The sequence below is a fragment of the Mauremys mutica genome, chromosome 1 (genome assembly GCF_020497125.1).
Source record: "Mauremys mutica isolate MM-2020 ecotype Southern chromosome 1, ASM2049712v1, whole genome shotgun sequence".
NCBI classification, from domain to species: domain Eukaryota; kingdom Metazoa; phylum Chordata; order Testudines; family Geoemydidae; genus Mauremys; species Mauremys mutica.
In genome coordinates, this window is record NC_059072.1 from 291,965,444 (window position 1) to 291,975,687 (window position 10,244).

The window sequence follows — 10,244 nt, forward strand, 5'->3', positions numbered from 1 at the left end:
AAATAGAAACATCTCTCAAAATGCCTTAAAATAAAAAATAAGGGCCTTTTCTAAGAAGACTATTTGAAAACTAGTTCCTATTTGCTTACCCATCAGGAACAGAGTTCCCTCTCTGACCAGTAAGTATTGAGTATGACATTTCCACAGCCAGGTAGGAGCCGTATTCCTTAATCTACTGGTACTTCCATAGTTTGTGTTGTCATCAACTCTTGCAGGAAAAACAGAAATACAAGCGAGAATTCTGGCAGGTGAAATAATATATATTTTTTAGTTTCACTCTAAACAAGTTACTCATTTGTAATTGTAAGTCTTTAATATATTCACCAGCTTTTAAATTTTAAAAATAATCAGTTCACCATTAATATGGTAATACACTATGTCTTAGTCCCATTAAAGCAAATGGGAGTTTTGCCATTCACTTCAATGGGCTCTGGATTTGGCCCTAAATATGTAGTCAATGAGTACTCTTTTATTTACAACTAATTGGTTGGCTCAGTCCCTGGTACTAGCACTGTTGTGTAAATCCCATAAATTTAAAACAAACAAACAAACAAAAACCCCACAACTGAAATGCTGAGAAATTCACTGATGTGCCAGACAAGGAGCTCTTCCCCCTCCCCACCTTGCAGAGGCCTAAAATGTTGATGAATGCCCAGAATTATTCAAATGTTTCTTCAGCTCTCATGGCTTGGCACCAAGCATTACCGGCAATTATTGGTGAGCAAACTGGGCTGTATGTGGATGCCTTGCTTGTGTCAGTTCCAGACTGCTTCCTTCAGTTGGGCAATGTGGGTGCGTTTTCCCTCCCCCAGATGTACACATTTAAAGGAATGTGTGGAAAGATAAACCACAGGCTGCTTTGATATTTATTTATTTTTAAGATCAGATAAGTAGGGCAGGGCAGAATCATACAGGACTTTAAAGGCAGTGACTGAAAGTTTAATTTTGAAGCAGTCTGAGGGGTCGGCAGCCCTGGAGGGATTTAAAGAAGGGAATGACATGGCCAAGCATAACTCTTAGGATGACGGTATGGAGGGGGAAAGTACTACAGTGATGCATGCCACATAAGAAGATAACAAACAATGCTCCCATTGCCATGAGAATGCTCCCATGATATACAGCATGGTCATAGGAAGGACTAATCTTTGGTAGGACAGATTCTCTATGACCACAGGTTTCAGAGTAGCAGCTGTGTTAGTCTGTATCCACAAAAAGAACAGGAGTACTTGTGGCACCTTAGAGACTAACAAATTTATAATAGGTGCCACAAGTACTCTTTCTATGACCACTGAATAGTTACAATTCAGATGATTAATTATAAAATATGGCTGTCTTTTGTGTGTGGCTTTGTTTGTGATATTGCCAAATAAATACTATCAGTGCTGTGCAACACACACAGCCAAAACAAAAGAGCATTCATACCTTCCTCCTTACCACACTCTGTTACCTTTAGTTATTGCTGAGGTGTGAGACTCCTTGCCTTACCCAGAGACTACAGCACATATGATCAGGGCTTCACAGAATCATAGAAATGGCACGCCCAGCCCCCTATGGTGAGGCAAGCCCAAGTAAACCTAGATCATCCCTGTCAGCTGTCTGTCCAACCTGTTCTTAAAAACCTCCAGTGAGGGGGATTGTACAATCTCCACTGGAAGCCTGGTCCAGAGTTTAACTGTCCTTATAGTTAGAAAGTTTTTCCAATATCTAACCTAAATCTCCATTGCTGCAGATTAAGCTGATTACTTCTTGTCCTGCCTTCAATGGACATGGAGATCATTTGACCACAGTCTTCTCATAACAGCCCACAATACATTTGAATACTATCATCAATAATCTGTGGTTCCATAGCTAAATAATTTGCTGTGGCATACAACCCTTTCTAAAGAATGATTTTTGGGCTCCAAAACCTCAGCTTTCATTAATGAAAAATTTCTAGCCCTTTCTGCAGCAAAGAAAACCTTGAAAATGTGAACCAATGCACTGTCTTCCTCACTCTACAGATTGCCTCGGCCAATAGCTCTCAGAGAGAGGAATGAATTTAGGATTTTTTTTTTACTCTGAAAGCTAAAGACAACAATTTAACTGTTAGCATTATTCATATTTCGCTGCTGATCACTTTAGCAAATAATGTGTTTATCCCACAATCCGATAGTGCCTCTGGCGTCTTGTCTTGTCCCCCAAGCCCTAAGTGGTTTATATCCCACTGCCAAAGCCTTCAGCTTCACTTTCCCCCAGTTTACTGACTGCATTTTCTAATTCTGCAAAATTGGCTTTCAGGGAATGTAATCCCCTAGTATAGCTGTTTACTATGCTTTGTTAAGTTCCTTGGGGCAGGGACCATTCTTTGTTTTGTACTGCCTGGAGGACAGTGACAACACAGCAGAGGGCCAGATTCTGAGTCCATTGGCTTCAATGGAAGCCTTTTAGTGGGTATTGGTGTCTGGCCCATAATCAGGGCCGGCTCCAGGCACCAGTGCAGGAAGCATATGACTAGGGTGGCACATGCTAAGGGGCAGCATTCTGTCTTGGGGCAGCACAGTCTGAGTGGTTTTTTTTTCTTTTTTTTTGCTTCGGTAGTTCAGGCACCTTTTTCTTTTTTTTTTTGCTTGAGGCAGCAAAAATGGTAGAGCCGGCCTTGCCCATAATTAGTAAAAACAATAAACTGCAAGTGCTTCAGTGCCCCTAACTATCTGCTTTATAATTAACTTAACAAGTGCATATCCAGCAGCTCATTCTCTTTTTCATCTACCCACATAGCTTCCCTGGAGACAACTGGAACGTATGTGCTGACATGTGGCCTAATTCTGCAAAATGCTGAACAGCTCCTTCAAGGAGCTGAGCACCTTCTGCTGACCTTGCAGTCAATGGAAGCTGAGAACAGTCATCACCACCTTGTAGGAGAAGCTCAGCATCTGCTAGGACTGGGCCCATGTTGTAGCATGTTGTACATTAAGTTTTGAAGCATTAATGCTCTCACTAACTGTGTCACTTAATGTAAAAGTCTATTTGCAGCTGTAATATTTGTACTGCTGCCTGATTGATGGAGTGTAAAGTAGCTCTTTAGCTACCAGACAGGATCTCGAGTTCTGGTTGCCTTAGGACTGGAAAGAATTCAAAAGATGGTAATGTCCCTCACTCTGAACATCATTATCCGTAGAACACAGCCACTTTGAAATCAATTTGTTGTGCCCAGGTATTGAAACACATTCTAGTAATGCATGGCATGTGAATAGATACCTTATTTATTTGTAATGATATATATTTAAATATTATCAAGCACATAATTGCTCAATATAATTTAATGGAATTTTTTGGATCTATGAATCTTGTTCAATGTACTTTAAATTGTATGAAACAGCATATTCTGAAGACTACCCTCACCTTTGTTCATGAAATAAAGTTCTTTCTTTTGTGTGTTATATCCCTGTTTGTACAAACATGCGATAAAGTTAAAACAGCTAAGTACTATACAGGCATTGTATCTGTTTCTTTTATTGTCTAAATATATGCTTATGACAATTTTAAGTAGTTATCCGAGTTTTAAGAATGTGTCATCTATGTGTTCATTGTTGTCTTGTATATAAGCCCAAATTCAAAGGAAAATTGAGCCAAGGTAGTTCCTTGTGTAACATTGAATGCGCAATTTGCTTAAAAATGTCTAAGATGCCCTAGTTCGATGTGACCAACACACTTGACCAAGCCATAAAACAAACACACAGTACAATGCTTATGGCTCACTTACCGCAGATGTCACAAATGGATGCATTTTTTTTAGTTCTCATCCCAAGTACTGTGAAATGCCAGTGCTGCATGGTCATTAATTAACAATTGTCCCTCTTTGTGAGCCTGCAGTACCCAAAAGATAATATTGTGAATGGCTGACTTAATATTAGCTAAGTCAGGGAATCTGGTGCCTTACTTACAGAAGCTATCGTGTGTATTGGGCAATTTTTTAGGGATGTTCAGCCTGACTATTAACCTGAATGGTGACCTTTTTGAGGGACTTAGGTTGTTCTCACTGGTAAGCCAGAACTATTTTGGTTGAATCCTGACTCTGTTGAAGTCAGTGGTAGTTTTGCCTTTGCCTCTGATGGGGCCAGGATGTCACCATTTGAGCCTTAACTATTTGGGATGTTCATTTCCTTCCAGGACATTTCTCTTCTTCCTTCCTGTCTCTTCTCCCTTGCACTAGCCTTGAGGGGACCCCCTTCCTTACTTTCCTTGGCTTTGGCGTTTTCTGGAGAAGGGGGAAAATACAGCGAAGAAGATGCTAGAATGTTGGCTGGAGGCAGTTAGTTGCTTCAGACCTCCTAGCTCCTTTCTGTGCTGGATGGTTTTCCTTTCCTACATAACTCCTCTTTGAGGATCCCAGATGGCTCCTCTCCCCATCAACCATCTTCAGAACTCCCGCGTGTATTTGTTTTCCCCTCTCGAATCCTTGGAAGGCCACCTGCACTCCTTGAATACTAAGAGTCAGGTAAAGCCAAAACCATCAACAACACCTCTTTCGTGAAACTAACAGACACATTTCTCAGTAGCAATCTCCACCAAGGTGGGCACCCATGTGGTCCTGTAACCACATAGGAGCTTGGGGATATGGTATCAAATGAGTGCTGATATGAAAGAGGGCTACTAACTCCCATGGCTGTTATAAGGAAGAAACAGGAGGGCCAGCAAAGAGCAATTGGAATGGTTCTGGGGGCACTCAAGACTGCATGTCACCTTGTTATCTCCTGGTCTCCAGTGAGAGGGAGACTTGCTAGTACTTAACTGGATATCATCTCCCTGACACCTTCAGTTGGTTAGCCATCTAAACAATCTCTTCTGAGCTATGCCAGCCCTTGCTTTGCCTTGCAGGTTAACAATAGATGTACCCCAGTCCCTTAGCCCCTTCAAAGTGCTCCCCAGTAATGTTCAGCCCCTTACCACTGAACGCTCACAGTAATACCAAGTCTACTATCTCCAAGGGGTCTGTGTATATGCCAGCTTCTTTGATTCAACTCAGGATCAGCTCCTCATATAATACCACAGCACTGAGATACATTGTGAAAACAATCATCAGTTTTTTTATCAAAGCTCAAAATAATGGAAGGGTTGCATATAAAACAAAATCAAAACAAAATTCTGAGAGACTAGACTTAACAGGATAATCTTCTGGCTAAATAAGTTCAACTCACCCGAAATGTTCTTTGCAGCATTTCAACAAAGTCTGTCTGAGATCCTGTTTTCAAGCATGTAATTATGCTGCCCTGTTGCTTCCTATGTTCAGGATAAAGAGGTGTCTTCCTTGCCTCCTACATAGACCCTCACCCCACCAAAGTTCATTGTCTTTGCACATAGGCAGGCTAAACCCTATGGCTTGTTTTTTCCTGCGTGTTCCTTTCCTGTTGACTCTAAAATGGGTCTTCCATTGCATCGGCTTTAGAGTGACCAAATTGTCCCAATTTTATAGGGACAGTCCCGATATTCAGGGCTTTTTCTTATATAGGCACCTATTACTCCTCATCCCCATCCCGAATTTTAACACATTCTATCTGGTCACCCTAGTTGGCTTATAATACTACATTTACATTTTGATAGAGAGATATACACCTTATCTCCTGTCTGGGTGAAACCTGTTTTCCCTCTGTGGTTATTGACAGACTTTAAAACTTATTTTCAGTACATATAAACAACTCCTTAACTATCAGCTGTATATACATAAAACAATGATTGAGGATCAATATGACATAAGCTTTTATAAGAGACTTCACAGGACATTCTTTGGTGAGCTGAATGTACATGCCAGACTCAGGAGATAGCTGTAACATCTATGCAAATAGGAAAAGAATCACATGGAACAAACTGTTTGTGAACAACCCTTGGGCCCCAATGAATAAGAAATTATAATTGTGATCTGTGTCCAATTTGCAATGAGATTAAAACAAAGGACCATCTACAAAGAAACAAATTGCCCATAACTAACAGTTCGATCAGGTGTAGCCAAAACCAAGATATAGATGATGAGAGTAAGGTTTTGAATGCCCTGATAGTGGATATACTTTCACGTTATGCAAGTTCAAGAAGCTATTATTGAGAAGATGTTCCTTTAATCTGATATTCTAAAATGTACGACGATGATATTCTACAATATAATGATATTCTATAATATCACTATGTACTGTTTATTTTTCCTATTGCAAGTCATTTTCCAATTAATTAATATGTGGCTAGCACTCCATTATCTTTATTAGTACTTAAAATTATTTCTGGATAATCTTTTATTTTCTTCTTCTTAAAAGAAGAGTGGATTTTCCCCCTACATCAGAGTGGGCAACCTCTGGCAGGCGGCTCGCCAGGGTAAGTACCCTGGAAGGCCGGACCAGTTTGTTTACCTGCTGCATCCGCAGATTGGCCGATCGTGGCTCCCACTGGCCGCGGTTTGCCGCTCCAGGCCAACGGGGGAGGCGGGAAGCTGCGGCCAGCACAACCCTCGGCCCGCACCACTTCCCGTGTCCCCGATTGGCCTAGGATGGCGAACCATGGCCAGGGGGAGCTGAGATCAGCTGAACCTGCAGATGCGGCAGGTAAACAAACTGGCCTGGCCCACCAGGGTGCTTTCCCTGGCGAACTGCATGCCAGAGGTTGCCGACCCTTGCCCTATATTGTGGGTCTTAGTTTTTATGCTTTCCACAGCATAATTATATGTTTTCCAGTCTGTTTTTCCAGTATTTTACCTCTTTTGGCTTTGAATGTGATTTCTGGCTTATGTGCTTTTGATTTTTTTTAAAGTATTCCATATGTATTGTTTTCTGCAGTGAATGTGCAAGGCCTGTGTCTTAATGCATGATCTTGTGTTCCTAGGACATTTAAACTATATTTTCTTTGTGAAGTTGTATCTACATTATTAATAAAGATCATGCATAATTGCTGACCACCATGTGGTGTTAAACCCCCGAGGGCAAAACGAAAAAGAACAGGAGGCAGCCACATAAAGACAATTATTTTATCTACACATGAAACCTGTACTGTGGTCTGAAAGCAAAAGGTACAACTGTCTATTCAATCAGCAAAATTACATACTGTTGCTGACTGCAGTTCAGCAACACATTGTTTCTGCCCTGCTTTGCAAGCCACTTTGAATGAAATCAGGAAGTCTGATATACATAAATTCATGAAAGAAGAAACTTATGTTTAGAAATGGGCCTAAACCACATCTTTGGATCCAAACACTGCTGAACTTTGGGGGATGTTAGCTACAGATTTGGATATGAACTTAGTTCAGAGATATTAGGATTCAGGGCTACAGTCATTTTTAGACATATATATATATATATACATGGGGCAAATCACTATGGGAAAGTTGAGAACACAACATGTTCCAAATGTTGAGGCACAGGCCTTATTGATATGGAGATTTAAGAAGCCCCAAGAGGGCTTATAAGGGGGGGAATATAAGCCTGCAATGTGGAATCAGGTTAAACAAATATGTCATTTATTGTCCTGGTATCTTCTCCATTTTTTGTTTTCTTTCCAGATATTTGCAGGATAATGTTGCTAGAGTACTTAAGCATATTCTTGCAAAGTCAGAGCCAACTTCACTCTATCCTTCTGTAGCTATCTCTGTACAGATAGCACTCTAGAGCTTCCATATGTGAAACCTTCATAATAGGCTCAGCCAGCCATCCTTAACTAACTTAAGGCTAAAGCATCTTCAGTCCCCAAAGCCTGGGTCACCTAATGAGTGTGCCCAGTTGGAACAATGTCTATTTTACAAAAGTGGTAGTTGAAGGAAAGTATCCTGCTAGCATGTTGTTTTATTTGACTGTACTACTGTATATGGTTCATTTACTACTGCTGAGGCTAAGAACAATATGCTTACAAGCAGTAATTCTATACCAATATTCCTTCAATTAATATTTGTTTTTTTGTATGGGAAGTACAAAGAAATTGAGTTTCTCTGCATTTTCAGAATATCAAATATGTGATTACTGCATATAATAAGCTTGCAGTCACAGACTGTAATTCTTTGGTCCTGAACAATTGCACAATTACTAATTCAACTACAGTAACATAGGGCGTAGACACTGATGATTTCAAAAAGGACACTGCTGACTTAATTAGGCCACAAAATTTACCTTTTCAAAATTATAGCAATTCTTCTTGGCATACTTTGATGTCTTTGGGGTATTTGAAGCAAACAATCCAAGAAGAATATTTAAAAAAAAGAGAACAGAAGGAGAAAGAAAGACAGAGATAAGACACAGAAAAATTGTTTGGGTATTCAGTTACCCAAACAATGTTTGGCTCTGTGCTCATGCTAGAGTGAACACATCAATGAATATGGGCACATACAAGCCAAGACTGCTTCTAGCTGTATTGTCCTCACTCTCTCACCTCCTCTACTTCCCATCACATTGATTCTAGTTTCAGGCAGCAAATGAACAGATCCTCAAGTTGTGAGGAAGATATTTTGCATCAAGATGAGCTGCTGCTCCCCTTGAAGGAGACTTTATAATAATATTCCACTTTGTTGTCAAAGCCGTTAATGTAGTCATTATGTTGTAAGGGCACAATTCAACTTCCTTGAAGTGAATGTACAAACTCTCATTGATTTCAGGGGAAGATGGGTTAGCCCAAGCAAAAGTTTTCAGGCCTGGTGTCATTCCATCAAGCTGGGTTGAAAGTGGGGGCTGCCGTGTCATGGCAGAACTTCCACGTGCATACACACAGAATGTATCCTGGTGCATAGAAGGCAGTCATTAAGACCCAAGGAAGTGAAGGGGCAGGAAGAAGAACCTCATTTACTCTACCCAGAAGCTACTTTGCCCTACTGCAGCTTTTCAAGTTTCCTTCCTCCTCTCCCATCAACTTGCACTGTACTCAATTCTGTGGATGTTTAAAGAGGTTATGGTTGACTAGACCCCACAGCTCCCATTGCTGACAGAACTCTTCTGACTTCACACCTGGAGGCAATGTTTTCTTAGGAAATAAACTGACCTGAGTCAGAGCTGAAGGTGCCACAGGTGAAACATGAGCTGCGCCAAGCAAATAGAGATAGCATGCATTCCAGGTTCACTCCTGTTTTCCTCTCACAACTGTCTCCTCCTCAGATTAGCCAATTTTCCAGGAAGGGGTAAATGTGAATGCTTTGCCTTTTCAGGTGGGCCACTACCATGTCTAGGCATTGTTTGAAGACTCTTGGCAGTATCTGAATGTACTGGTAATGATTTGGTACCACCATAAACCTCAGTTACTTCATGTCAGAGGGACGGCTATGTGGACATACGTGTTCTTCAATTTGAGAGCCATGAGCCAGTCTTGAGCCTAGAAAATGGAATGAGGAATGCAAGCAATACCATCCTGAATCTGAGGCAGTGTATGCATTTGTTCAGTCTCCTCATATCTAGGATAGGACAAAGACCCCTTATTTTCTTTGGCATAGGGAAATATTGTGAGTAGAAGCCTATTCCCCTCTACTCTCAAGGTACCTCTTCTATGGTTCATACATGAAGAAGTGACTGTGAAACCATGTACCCCATGTTCATCACTTTTATATGGTTATATCTTGTACAAAGTCCACCTTGTGAAGTATCATTTGAAAATACATAGTTCACTGAATCTCATTGTCCTGTTAAAATGTGTGTATCAACACTGTATGTGGAGCAATGAGATACTTATGATTGTTATTGAAATACATTGTATTTCTGGGTAACATCCTCAGACCATTTTCTCAAAGACAAAGGCACACCAGCATGCCAGCTAGGTGCGGAAAGGCCATTACCTGTTTAACTGGAGATTCACCTGCAGAGAAGTTATAAAGAAAATATATACAATGCATCTGATGAAGTGGGTATTCACCCACGAAAGCTTATGCTCCAATTCTTCTATAAGGTGCACAGGACTCTTTGTCACTTTTTACAGAAAGTATATACAGTTCACCTGAAGGACAGCTTGCAGAGCATGTACACAATGAAATTGCTGACCCCATGACCCAGCAAAGACTTCTACAGTACAAATGGTCAGACTATAAGAAGGGTGGGAAAAGGCTTCTGGCCACCTCTCCTCTCCACCTCCCATGACATCAACGAATACCTGAAAAACACTGAACAGGGGAGTGGTCCCAGGCTGGAAAAAGAAGCAGCCTGTGAAATGTATTGCAGCTAATGGGTAAGCCCCTGACAGGTTGGGCCAGGCCGGTTTGTTTACCTGCCGTGTCTGCAGATTCGGCTAATCGTGGCTCCCACTGGCTGCAGTTCACCGCT